The following is a 13,845-nucleotide window of genomic DNA, read 5'->3' on the forward strand; positions in this document are numbered from 1 at the left end:
CCGAGATGCACTATTTCCATTGCAAATCAAACGATTCTCATCGTTGTGCCTAAATTGTAAAAAATTAAGCTATTCTCATAGTTGTGCCTAACTTGTAAAAAATTAAGTCGTTCTCGTATTGCGCTTAATTTTTTATTTTTGTCTAGTTTGTACATTTCCAATTATAGCAGACTTACTTTCTTCGAATTCGCGCAAACTGCTAGTTTAAGCGCTATTGATAAACTTGAAGATACCAAAAATTTGCATAATATGACACTTTAAACATCAAGAATTTGCTTAATCAGTAGTGACTGCAAAATTATACCTGAGTTCTGGTTAAAGTATGCAGAATAGTTACCTGTTATTATCTCTAATTTAATAATTAACGTTATGCTTAAACTGATTTACCAATTATTTATTTCAAAGGTCAACCAATGAATTTCATGTAACATATATTTGAAGATTAATTTCACTACGAACTAATCTTTGTATTAAAATCATACCATATTAAAAATCTTAGTCAATAAAAATTTAAAACATTCTTAAAATACCAAATATGAAGTAACATTCTTAATGTATTATGACCAGATATTTGAATTTTTAGCGATTCTTAAGGTATTAGAGAATATTTTTCCCTCATTTTAGTGCGTACGTAAGATTCTTAAAGCCTTACACTTAACATGAAATGTAGTTTAAAACAATCATCTTCGGTAAAGTTTTATAAATCTTGATAAAAAATTAGCATTCATATCCTCTGCAGCTCGGCAGAACTTGGTGCACTTGAAATAATTCCTCTTTTATGAAATGTACCCATGAAGAGATACATTATAACTTTTTAGATCCATAATCATGATATTCGAAAGTGTCATACCTGTTGCCATCATATACGACTTTTGCTATATTAATTGTTCGCTTGCTGATAAGAAGTGTAACTCAGTGGGTGTCCATGATTTGCCTAGTGCTGTTGACAGATATTTTGCCCCATTGCTGCTATGAATTAGTATATTATTCTAGAGATTTTATTAATTGGCATTCGGTTGGTGATTATAAATATCTTATATGCATCAATCAGCGTTGCTGGTAAGAAGACGCAGATGGTTTGCTGCGGATACTTTTGGCAAGAGAAAGCTAAGTGACTAAGAAAGCTAAGTGACTTCGTTTCCGCAGACACCTGTACCAGAAATATTAAAACGACATAATTAAAATTCTATGCAACCTATCCTAAGATCTGGAACCTTATGTTAACGTCAATCCTAGCAGCTGGTTTGTTGAATTTTGCGAAATAGACAATCTGTTAAGCCAGCATTCTTAAAACGGCGACCCGCGGGTCGATGCAATTCCAGACGCAAGTTTACACTACCCGCAAATATACAAGAATTTGCAGAAAAGTTAAAAAATTTAATAATCTAGAATTAAATTTTACATTATTTTAATTACCATTAAAAGTGAAAGTGAGAAACCCCTCACAAAATCTACAAGAAGAGCTCATTAACTAACGTTATGACATAAATCTTATTCAAAATTTGAAGATAGAGATTTAAATTAGCTTTTAATCGTACTTTTCAAAAGATATAAACATATATATATATTTCTTCAAAAAGAATAATCGCTTTGTTTGGAAGTATATTCACATATTAACATTTTTGTTTGTCAGTTAAAAATTTAGAAAGAGAAGAAAATTGATCGAAGAATATCTACTATTCGTGATGAAGATAGGTTATAAATTTTAATTTAGCTTTATCTTTTACTTTAATTTATCAAAATTCTCCAAGGTTACAAATTTTATTACAATCTAAAAGCCGCAAGGTTTTGTAACTGAAATTTGTAGAATGAAATAAAGAAATTTTTAATTATGTACTAACGAATAAATATATACGTTTTTTCCTATCCATCAAAGAAAAACTAAAAGAAACTAAGTTGATATAATTTATTTTCGAATTTCGTCTTTCCTGAAAAGTTTTAGGAAATGTTTATTTTTAGTTCAAGTTAAAATAAATTATTTATTGCTTACTTTAACATATTAAAATTATTTGAAATAAATTTCAATCTGGAATTTTAAATTTAGCTTTCAGAAGATTCGAATTACAAAGTGAAACCAACAGAAATTTCACCAGCCTTTAGATCTCAGACAAAAAATAAATATAAATTTGAATTTTTTTTATTTTGCATAATTAAATAAGAATTTAGTAAGTAAAACTTAAGATTTTGTTTAAATAATTCGTGTTATTAAAAATAATTCTGGCCCTTCAGTTGCTTTAAACTTTTGGATTCAGCCTGCGTATATTTTAAGTTTGAAACCACTGTAATACGCAACAGCCAACTAAGGACTTCACTAGATGTTATCCGCTCGCGTCGCTACAATACAGAGGAATTTGCGAGTTAAGGAGATAGCTGTTGCAAATAAAGCAAGGTACCTAGTGTCACCTCCCTCTTAACTTCGTTCATTAAAACTCCTCTCGCTTACTAAGCAGGGGAAAGTGTACAGAATAAATAGATTCTAACGTAAGTAAATTCCTGTTAGTTGAAATGTTCTTGTTGTTGTGGCTTATATGACTTAACTCTTTTACAGCGAAGTCGCCCGAAACGCCCGAGCATTCGGGATATGGGCAGGTTTCTTGAACGGCTGAGTCCATTTTCTAGCTGGTGTTCCTATGATGGTGCTTTCCCCCATCACGGTAGTGAATGGCTCATTGTTTTCGGGAGTTGTTAAATGACATGTCACTCATTTTTTTGAAACGACTAAAAGTAGCCCTGTTATTTGAATGCACCTTCCCTCTCTTTGTTTAGTGTCAACGTTTATCTATTTATGCTCGCAGTTACAATCTTGTCCTAAGGAAATCTACACACAGTGGGTGAAACCGCACAAAGATCGCCAAAAGAAAAGTAATCGCTTCTCTTAAGGAGGTTAATGTTGACATTGTAGCATTCTACTTGGCATGAGGGAAGGCAATCCATTCTTAGGTACGGATGTTTCAGATGCTTGCGAGAAATAGATTATATCCTCTACCGATGCGGAAGAGTTAACTGACCTAATCAGAACAAGTCTACAAATCTTATCGTGGCAAGGAGCGCAAGGCTGCATATATCGTTGGAATGGTTGATGAGCAGGAGTATCCTTGGGTGATGCATCCGTAGGTCTCCCAAACCTCTTTCTCTACTACAAAACCATTAAAAAGTATTCGTGATTCGCTATGTATTTTGAGTGCTTCCATACCACGCAGGAACTATACGCTTACAACCATACAAGTATTCTCCGGGATGCAAATCTGAGCCCAAAGATATAGCAGGCACGAGCATTAACCACTATACCAATGGCTTTCGATCTGTTTTGTTCCCTGCACCGCTTTTCACCATTGCTAGAAGATCGTCCCGCCTGCTTTACAAAACTAGGAAATGCATATTTATGTAGATCATTTTTAAACGTGTTTTTATAAATTAAATAACAAAAAGCATAAACAATTTTTATAAATACCAAAAATTATCTAAAAATACTTCTTTACATTCATAAACTAAAAACTTTACATTTAACAGCTAAGCAATAAAACCGCTCTTTTTCTCCTCTCTGAAACTATCAAATCTACCCCGCCCCCAAGGGGAATTCCTCGTGTTTGAGAACCTCTGAACTATACGAATCAGAGAGGCATTAGTTAAAAAAAAACCTTACGTCACATTTGCCCATCTTGTAATGCAAAAATATTCGTCTTAGTTCATTTAAGATAGGCTGGGCTATCATGTTTCAGAGATTACTTTCCTTAGAACATTTCCAATTAGCAATATTTTCAACTTACGGATAGTTTTATCAAGAGAAATGCTCATTATATGTCAAGTAAATCCTGAACGTATTCTACTACAACTGCATCATTCACAAGACCAATTCTGCTACCTGTATTACACAATTTCACACACGAAGTAGAAAGTAAATGTACTCTTGTTATTAATGAGTTCGCATGTAGTTTTTGTTTTTATTAATGATATCACGTGTTTCTTCTTTTTTTTTTTTTTTTTTTTTTTTTCCTTTTGGATGAATGAAGAACTTTGGCTAAGATTCAAACGTTCAATGTTCCCTTTTCGAGTTCCTTCGCTTTTCCTGTGGAGTAATTCAACAAGCACAACGTTGTAAAGTGCAGCTTTAACATCGTCTAAATTTTTTCACGTATTAGCCTAGTTTACAGTTTGATGTTTTCTTTCTACAATTCTTGATATTCCTTTCTGTAACAGATATTCAAGTGATTTAACAGATTACAGATGCAGATGCAATGTTTTTGGAAGTTATAGTGTTAAGACTGTTCATTAGTTATTTTAATAATTCTTGTACTAACTTTATCACAACTTTAATTTATACATTTATGCCATTTAGCGGAAACAGACTGTTGTCTCCTACCCGGCAGTAAAAGTTATGCACAGCGCATTGTTTCTGCGCCATTTCATTTAATTAAGATTCGAACTCCTAGCATAGCATACATGTTTTGATCCCGTATGGTCGGGAATTTATCATTTTTAATTTAGATTTTTAGTTATATTACAGTCCACAAAATAAAATTGGTTGTTGTTATTGTAAAGCTGTCTTTAATATACAGTAGAACCAGCGACTTCAAAACACGGACTACTTACCTTGAAACTTAGGTATGAGTGAAACTTGTGCTTATACATAATTCGGCTCTTACAGAAGGCTTGGCTATATATACGTATATATATATATATATATATATATATATATGTCTTTCTCCCTTTCTTACGAATCTTAAGCAATATTTTCCATGGTGAGACATCCAGTAGGTTCGGCCAGTCTTGAAGAATGCTTCTAAGCATGTGTCTAGTGTTCGAGCCACTACTAATAATAATAACAGTAAAAACTATTTAATTATATTTACAAATTTTATGGGAGTCTTCTAAAATTTTGCATACATAAGATTTGTTCGCTAGTTTCGGATTTTATTTCTATCACTTTCAATTTATGAAGCAATTGTTATATTATTTGATTATTTAATTAAATCTTAAAACATAATGCAAGTTTTTTTTATTTTCAGTAAGTTTTGTTTTACAAAATTCACTAGTCTGCGGCTTCTTTGAATAAACTGCTGAATCTCTTAACATGTGACTTCAAACAGAAAATTTTGTTCAGTACAAACAACTTTACTTGCATTTTACTTGGTTCGAAACTTATTTCATTGCCATATTAGAGTCTGTATTATTTTCAAAACTATCTTATATAAAATCTGTCAAACACATACCTATCATAAACAAAGCAAAATAGAAATTTTTAGCATGACAGTAGCCCTTATAATGACATTTTTTTGTAGTACTTATTTTATGTCATTACATTGACAAAGTCCTGTATAAAAAATGACGAGTTTCTTCGATTTTAAGCTACACCATTTTCCTTGTAAACACCTCTAACTGTCTGTGTTTCTATCATAATTATGCGTGTCTTAAATTCATTGTTTTGAATTTTCCTTGCTTTACACGGTGGTAATTTGAACTTCTTGTGCCATTTTCCAATTGACGGAAAATAAAGAGATGCTCATGCCTTCTTTCTGTTTGAAACTCCATGACAATGTTATTTATCACAGCGAAGATCACTAATTGACTGTTGTCAAATTAAAGCTTTATTAATTTTATTGCCAAAAGTGCATTTTATATTACATAAATTACTTTATTTATTTCATTTTACTCTTTTTCGATGATGAATTTGGAGTCAAAAACCCCCAATGAAATGAAAAACTATTGCCTGTGCAAAAGAATATGGAAATTGAGTTGAGACTTAATATTTTACGTCGGAAGTTAGGAAAAAAAATATTAATACGTATCTTCTTGCAAATAACCAAATAGTTTAGAGGATCTATGAAACAAAGGTATTTAATCTTTGAGCTGTGATATCAGACATAATAAAGAGGATTATCTCTGAGTCGCAGGCATCTAAAAGCCAAAGAAATGACCATACTCTCTGTAATAGTAGAAGTCCTTACTGGTGCAAGAACTTATGCGTCATGCAGCGATCTTGTTTAGGCTTACAGCAGCTAAAAATTAAAAGGCTGCTTGTAACGCAGGTTTTACAAATCCGTACGCATTTAAAAAGTATGCGATCAAATTATGAAAACTAAATAAAAAAGACTTCCGTCTATTTGGAAATGCTGATGGACTGGATGCTCTCCGATATGTCTTAGTATTAAACCCGTGAAGACTAAAGATGCTAATGATCTGAAAATTAAAAATATGGAATGCATAAAAAATTATATCACTCTGAAGAAGCAAAGTTAGAGAGAATTTTTATTAAATTTCAAATTACAATCCTACAGTGAAAAGTTAATTTTACTCCCAAAAAATGTTACTAACATAATAAAAAAAAGTAAATGGATAACAGCAGAGCTTATACAAAACTCACTAAATGTTGATGAATAGACATCCTGAAAATCTTAATATGCTAATATTTCAGGAATCTTTTGGACATTCGTGTGAAGACGTCAAAAATAATACAGCGCCAAACTAACGTTTTTCTAGCTAATCCTCGTGCAATGACTACGAAGTTATTTGGCCTTTTAAATACACAATCATTATTACTTGGCTTTTTACTTTGGCGTCTTAATGCATAATCAAGACTATTGATAACAGTAATCTGAATAATGACTTAGCTAATAAACTTGCGTGAACACTTTTGGAAGAATAAAAAAAGTACAATTACAGCATTAATTTTGTCAACATTACTATCAGTATCTCACCGTAGAAAGATGTTAATGTCAGTAAGAAGGGTACAGAATTTGTTTATAATTTATGAATTTGTTGGGCCGTCAAGCAGCTGATTACTCAAGGGAGGGAAGACAGTAATTATGGGATAACAAATTCAAATGACCGAAATTATGATATTGGTTACGATGCAATTATTGAGATATCAGAAGTATCAGATGTTGAATTTGTTTCCGAAAGAAATTAAAAAGGCGATGTTTGCTGATCAAGATTTAGTATAAAGTATTTTAGTGCACTGGATTCCTGTATAATGTATATACATTTTAGTGTTCTGTTTTATTTATCTGAATTTCTTAGACTAAAAGAACTAAAGATTAATTAAACCAAGGATTAAGTCTTAGGCAAGCAGAGGTGCAATGTTTCTTTTGCTCTTAAAATGTCTGTCTTCATTTGTTTGTACGCTTGCATTACTGATCTATAAAGAGACTTCAGATTATAAACTCGAGGTTTCACATGTAATTTCCTTATTTTATACTCCCAAACACAGTGATGGATTTCTTGTGCTCATATTATTTTTAATTTATCTCATCGAAGCCTCTTCTAGATCCGTGCAATTATTTAACCTATAGCTCTAGCGAAAGGGCCTAAAGTGCAAAACATAGCGAGAGGGGCGGAGTTCAATGATTTTTTTCCATTACAGAAAATGGTACGCAGTCCTAAGATCTATGAGGATGTCATAAATTCCATTATTTCTTATGATTCTCAGATGATGGGCCAATCATGATAAATAATCATTGATGTAATTTTCCATTAGGTCGCAATGAATAACAGAATTTCTTAATGGATTTCAAAAATAGACTACCAGACTTTTTTTTTAACATAATACTGTGCAGGAAGTTACCTGCAAGCAAACGTATTTTATATGCATGTAAGTTAAAAATATACGTAAATTAAAAATCTCCATTTTAATTTGGCTGTTTCCCTATTTTGTTCTAAAGATAGTAACTACTTATAGTGAATCTCTGGATCGTGTTAAATCGAAATCAATCCATTTACATGACGCTAATCATACAAGCACTTACATTAATGTTTCAGCGAATAAGATTTCGATTAAAACCGAAAATGTTTATTAACAGTAGGAACATTAAGATCCATATATCATACTGAGCCCGTCTCATTCCTTCTCCTATTCGCTCTGATGGCTGTGCGCCGTATAATGGTACAATTATGCGTTTTGCCAGGATGAGCTATTCTTCTATGTAACAGTATTTAACTTCTTTATAACAACATAACACTAACCTATGTTTATGTAAAGTACTTTAGATATGTTTAAGATAACATTTAATCAAGAACGTAATTATAAAGTAATTATGATATTTTATAAAAATATTTTTAAAAAATGTGAAAGCTTTTAGATTTTACATTACGTCCAAAGAAGCGTTTTTTTTAACGTTTTGTAAGTTACATTTAGTTCTAAAAATATCATGTTCTCCGCACTTAAACCATAAAATTCAGTTCAACAGCAGTATCGCAAAATAATTTTAAAAATGAGCATACCTTTAGAATTTTCGATACACAGTCTCGTGTGATGGAGATCAAAATGTTTTTTGTTTTCGTACAGTGTTGCCATTGCTCACTTTGAAATCGTTGAGTTTCTTAATCAAAAATTCTTTAATGTCTGACAAAATATGAAATAGAACAAATTCCAAATTCCAAATTAGGGCTTCCAGCTGCCCATATTCGCTGGAGGATTACGTTATTCAAAATTTGATGATTCTAGGTAGTGTTATTTTATCACAATGCGAGAAACACGAACACTTTTATGTAAATTCTTCATTATTTAATTTCTTTAAATATAATACGAGGCTGTAATATTTGGTGGCAACAGTTCGAAAAGTGAATGAACGCAGAAAGTAAATCGACACAAAATGCCAAAACAAAATTAATAGACCTCCTGGGGTAACGCCCTTTGTGCTAAAAATTAGAAAAATTGCATTAATTGCTAAATTTCAGTATTAATGTTTAATTATAATTTTTATTGATTAAAGAAGTAATTATTAGTTATTATTTTACTTAAAAAACTTAAGTTTGTAATGCATAACTCGCCGTCTACTTAAATTCAGCCGTTTAATAAACTAAAATAGATTTGGAGCGGAAGGGATTTCAAAAGCGGTGGGTACTATATATAAGTTGCTGAAAAAGAAACAAAATTGCTAGATTAACTGACATTATACTTTATTAACATAATTTTCATGCTTTTGATCTTGAACAGTTGTACGTAAATGTAGATTTATCTAACTCAGTGGGTGGAGGAAAAACAAATATATTATTATTATTATTTTTTTTTTTTTTTTACATTTTCAAATTTACGGACAGATATCTTTTTCAAATAGGACGTTCATTGGGCTCAAGTCAAAGACGAACTTAACATAATTTTGATGTTTTTCTCATAGCCTTTAATGTCAAAAATAGCTATCTAACTTGCTCTCTATCTTTACATTTAGATTTTCTTTGCATTTAGATTCAAGTTCCTTTGATTCGGTTTCATTTTATTTCCATTTGCTGCTAATTTTTTTTCAATTATCAATGTTTTCGAAATACATTAATTGTTTATAATATAAGAACTCTTCTATAATTAAGGTAAAATAACACGCCGAACAAATACAGTGGTACCTCGATATACGAGTGCCCTAATATACGAGTGTTTTGAGATACGAGCAGCCGAGCGAGGGATATTTTGCTTTCAGATGAGAGCAAGATTTGAGATATGAGGAATCGCACAGTACACCGCTGCACACAAGCGCAACATGCGCGCGCATGTTGGTGTCGTGTGCAGCATCTAACAGTTTCTCCCGCCTTAGACTAGACCTCAGTCTGTGTGCTTGGATTGGAACCCGAAGTGTTAGTGGTAGAGGAGATTGTTTCTCTGGGAAAATCCATGGGTCTGGAGGTGGATGAGAGAGATGTAAACTAACTCGTCGAGGAACAGTCTCAGCAGCTGACAACCAAGGAATTACACGATCTACATTCGCAGCAGCATACGGTGGTTCAACGAAAAATTAGTTTTGAAGAGGAGCCAGAGATGGAGGATGTTATCCCTACAAGATATATAAAGGAGATCTTGGGAATATGGGAGAAAGTTGTAGAGTTCGTGGATAAAAATCACCCCGAAAAAGTTGCAACTGGTCGTGCATCGGAGTTGTTCAACGAAACTTGCCTAACTCATTTCCGCAATATCCTGAAAGGGAGAACGAAACAAACCTTCTTGGACAGTTTTCTTACACGATCTGCAGGTAAAAATGAGCAAAGCGTGACGAAAAAAACGAAGACCAGTGACGAAAATTAAGCGCTTCCGTAAGCACTTCATTTTTTCTTTAGAATAAGTCTTTGTTATTTATAAATAAATGTTTCTTCTTGTAAATACATTCTTCTTCATACATTTAATACATTTCAAAAATATTTAAACAACTGAGGTGGTGTTTTGGGAGATGGAACGGATTAATGGCATTTCAATTAATTTCAACGGGGAAAACTGCTTTGAGATACGAGCAATTTGACAAACGAGCAAGGTTACGGAACGAATTAAACTCGTATGTCGAGGTACCACTGTATTAATTTAAAAGTCAAGCAACAAAAATCATCGTTATATTTGCAAATTTTCACAGGACTAGTTTCGACGGTTTTACGGAACTTCGGCAGCTGAGGCTGTGCCGAAGTTCAAATGAACGAAATAAGATAAGAATGGCTTGACAGGAGTTAAGCTACTGGCCCTTTTAGTATTTGTTTATCTTTGTATGTTTAATTCAACTGATATATGAAGAAGAATGGATTTGCGACGGAACATAAAGCGGTAAGTGTGTGCGGTCCCTGCAATTCACTGCCGCCAGCCTTTACGATGTGTCACGCGACATGTTTTTGACATCGCAGAGACATAACTGCATGACCAGTGTCAGGTGATTCTTAACGCTGTGCACCGTGTCTGTAGTCAAAACCTCTCGATTTCAGGATGGGTAACGGACCGATAATCTGATTTTTCCTCTGATATCGTTTCAGATGTAACGAATCAGATGATGTAAAATTAGGGAGGAGAGGATAATACAGTCTGAAGATTTTTTCCATCAGAGTAACATCAGAAAACGGTCCTGAACTCTCGACTAGAGTGCTAAATGGTCTTGAGCTCTCAACTAGAGAGACCTAGCAGACTCCTCACACTACGAGAACTTAACTCATTTCAATACTTATCTATGCTATCTAAGCATTATATATGTGTGTGTAAAGAGCTTCCAGTAATTGTAAAAATTATGCTTTGAGTTTAAAATACAGTAGCAGTAGGCAACCTTATCCAATTATTATAAGGAGTCATATACCCTACCTGCTGCCACTCAACACAGGATAACTTGAAAGTCACTCTCACAGTAGTGACCCAAACACTCCAGATTACATGATTTTATTTGTATGCAAGTTAACACTTAGGTAAAAAATTTAGCTTGGCAGTGCTCTTAAAATTATTTGTAAAGAAGAAGGAAATATGAACTGTACTTTGGATAAGATATGGGTCTACCTCTACCAATCCAACCATGTGAGAATATTTCATCAAGAAATCAAGCACATGCGTAACCCCTGACAGAGGCATGTTACGACAAAAATATTTGGTTGCATTTCTTCTAACTGCGGTTCGGTAAACAGTCTCAGCGTGTCAAAGTAAGCGTCCGAATTAACTGATGACTCTAATAAAAAGAAGGGGCTAATCATTTTTATAACAGTTAATGCGCACCAAAAGTTAACTTTAGAGGTACATCGTTCAATTTCCCTTACACAATGCGGGTTTTCTGACCCTTGATTTTGCAGTTAATCTCAATCCTAATCAATTAATCTCTCCTGAAACATGAAGTATTGCTTCTTCACTGAATAAAATTTTCTGAAGATTTGGATCGTCATTACTGATATGATCAAGAATGACTGCAGAATATGACTTACGAAAGATTTGATTTGTTGACAAATCTGCAGTTTATACGCAGTCAGTTTCATCATGAATAATTTTATGAATGCGACTTCCTGTTTGCAAGATAGAACAGCGAATGGATTTATTGGGGCTGCACACAAACAATCTCGAATGGTGAAGACATCTTCATCACTGACAGACACTTAGTCTATCTGCACTTACTTTATGCGAAACATGTCTGGAAACTGTTTTAACCATCTTTTAATTAATTCTTCTGATGGTGGAGGTTTATTTAATTTATGCCGGAATCGCCTCTGAACTGTTTTCAGATATTTCGCTTCCCAGAAATACAGAAAAACATTGCTTTTCAATGCATGAAGCCATTTTATCTGTAAACAAACGTAGACAAGAGTTACCTCTTGCTATTCCCCAAATGTGTGTAAACAAACATAGTTCCGTCTTGCCATTGCTAAAAATTAAAATAAACAAAATTTCTTGAATTAAAAATTATATCGATAGAAATTATTTCCTATTACTTCGTATAATTACTTTTCAATTTATTTTGATTATCTGAGGATAACATTATGGACGCCGTGTATATTACATTTAATTTGATCCAGAAATAATTACATCGTTACTTTTTTTTCATTTCCATTGCTGAAAATCACATCATACGATGCATATAAGTGCTTAGGTATCTTGACTAATTCTTCTAAGCTCGCTAATTTTAATATCGTGGCCAATTTTAACGTTTTATACTTTAATTCTATTTACTTTCTGGTGACAAATGCTAAAAAAGGACTGATATCTACACATACATGCATTGGCGACATACCCGATCTTTCAAGGTTTTTGATACTTAGTTTTCTTCAAACTGCCGAAAATCTGTTAGAGATTTTCCAGTGTAGGGAAAAGTGAAGTAAGACCAGGTAACTAATACTCGAAAGCCTGCTGGAGCTAAACTATTCAACTTATAGTTTGTCAGATTAAATTTATTTAACCTCTAGACAGCAGAACTTATGCTGCCAGAATTCAGGTACCCGGTTTCACCCCACTACTCGGTCTTACCCCATTCTCCTCTACATGAGTTGGAATTTTAATAGTTGCAACATTACTGTCCATGCGCTATGAAACAGAGCAAGTGCTCCTTGCTTGCATCCCACGTAATTTAATATTTAATCCACCTTTTAATAAATGGACTGCCTTACCAACGCTATGCTCTTGCGCTCTGACGACAGGAATGTTATATAGTAAGGAATGGTAGTTTAAAATTAGAACAACTACGATGTACTTGTAATAGGAACTATGGAATTGATGGAAATACCAAAATGGCAATAATAAGGTGCTAAACAAACCTACTCGAAGCGCGAAAGAGAATTTCTTGCACCGTATCATTGGACTGGATGAAATATGAGCAAAATCGTACCAACCTAAAATAAAGGACCAATTGAAAACGTGTTTGTCATTACTCGTCTCCGTGAAATACAAATTTCATAAGAATTCGAGCAGTGTGAGATCTTATGTATAATTGTTATTGCTTATCTCTCAACTACATACTGTTAGTGAATGTATTAGTAACCATCTTTAAAGCTTAACCTAAGATAAGCATTACGAAAGCAGCAAGGCAACCTATGGCTGAGGTTTTGATTCGATTGAACTGGGAAGTGCACCATATTCTCCGAAAATAAGCATCAGTGACTATGATTTGAACTTTAATGTTGCGAAAACGTACGCTGTTTCGGACGTGACGTTCACGATATTCTAAAGGTTCAATAGGTAACAGAACATGTCTTTCGAACCATTAATAAAACAGGTGCTGCTATGAATTCCAGTTACTGACAACAAGTCATACATAACACTAATGGCTACATTAAGGGACACTAAAAGGATGGCATCATGACTGAATCCAGTACATAATGAGTTCATAAAGCTTACTTAATGAGCTTTTTTTCATCGTTTAATGTTATCATTTGGTAAAATGTTATCAAAATAATCGTGGACAAGCGTGTCCACATCAAGCGGCATCTACTGTACGCGCAGCTCAAAATTAATTTAGAGTTGTTGATACTGGAGAAATAACACAGAAGAATATTAAATTATGGTATTCGTTTCAAAGTATTTAAATATACAGAAAAAATTTAATTTCCTTTAATTAAAAAACAATTAAATTATAAAGTTTTCAACTGCCCAATAAAGGGAAATTTTTAATGAAAAGCAATGGAGGGGCAAACGTTTAATTATGT

At 33.2% G+C, this 13,845-nt stretch overlaps 1 protein-coding gene across 1 annotated transcript in view; it reads right to left on the bottom strand.

Moving 5' to 3' along the window:
* The window catches only part of LOC118183688 (rho guanine nucleotide exchange factor 17-like), a 597,408-nt gene that overhangs the window by 361,147 nt on the left and 222,416 nt on the right, over nt 1-13,845 (bottom strand). The gene's annotated exons all lie outside the window — the stretch shown is intronic.

The sequence above is a fragment of the Stegodyphus dumicola genome, chromosome 6 (genome assembly GCF_044657685.1).
Source record: "Stegodyphus dumicola isolate Sdum_Otavi_A_Nest chromosome 6, ASM4465768v1".
NCBI lineage: Eukaryota > Metazoa > Arthropoda > Arachnida > Araneae > Eresidae > Stegodyphus > Stegodyphus dumicola.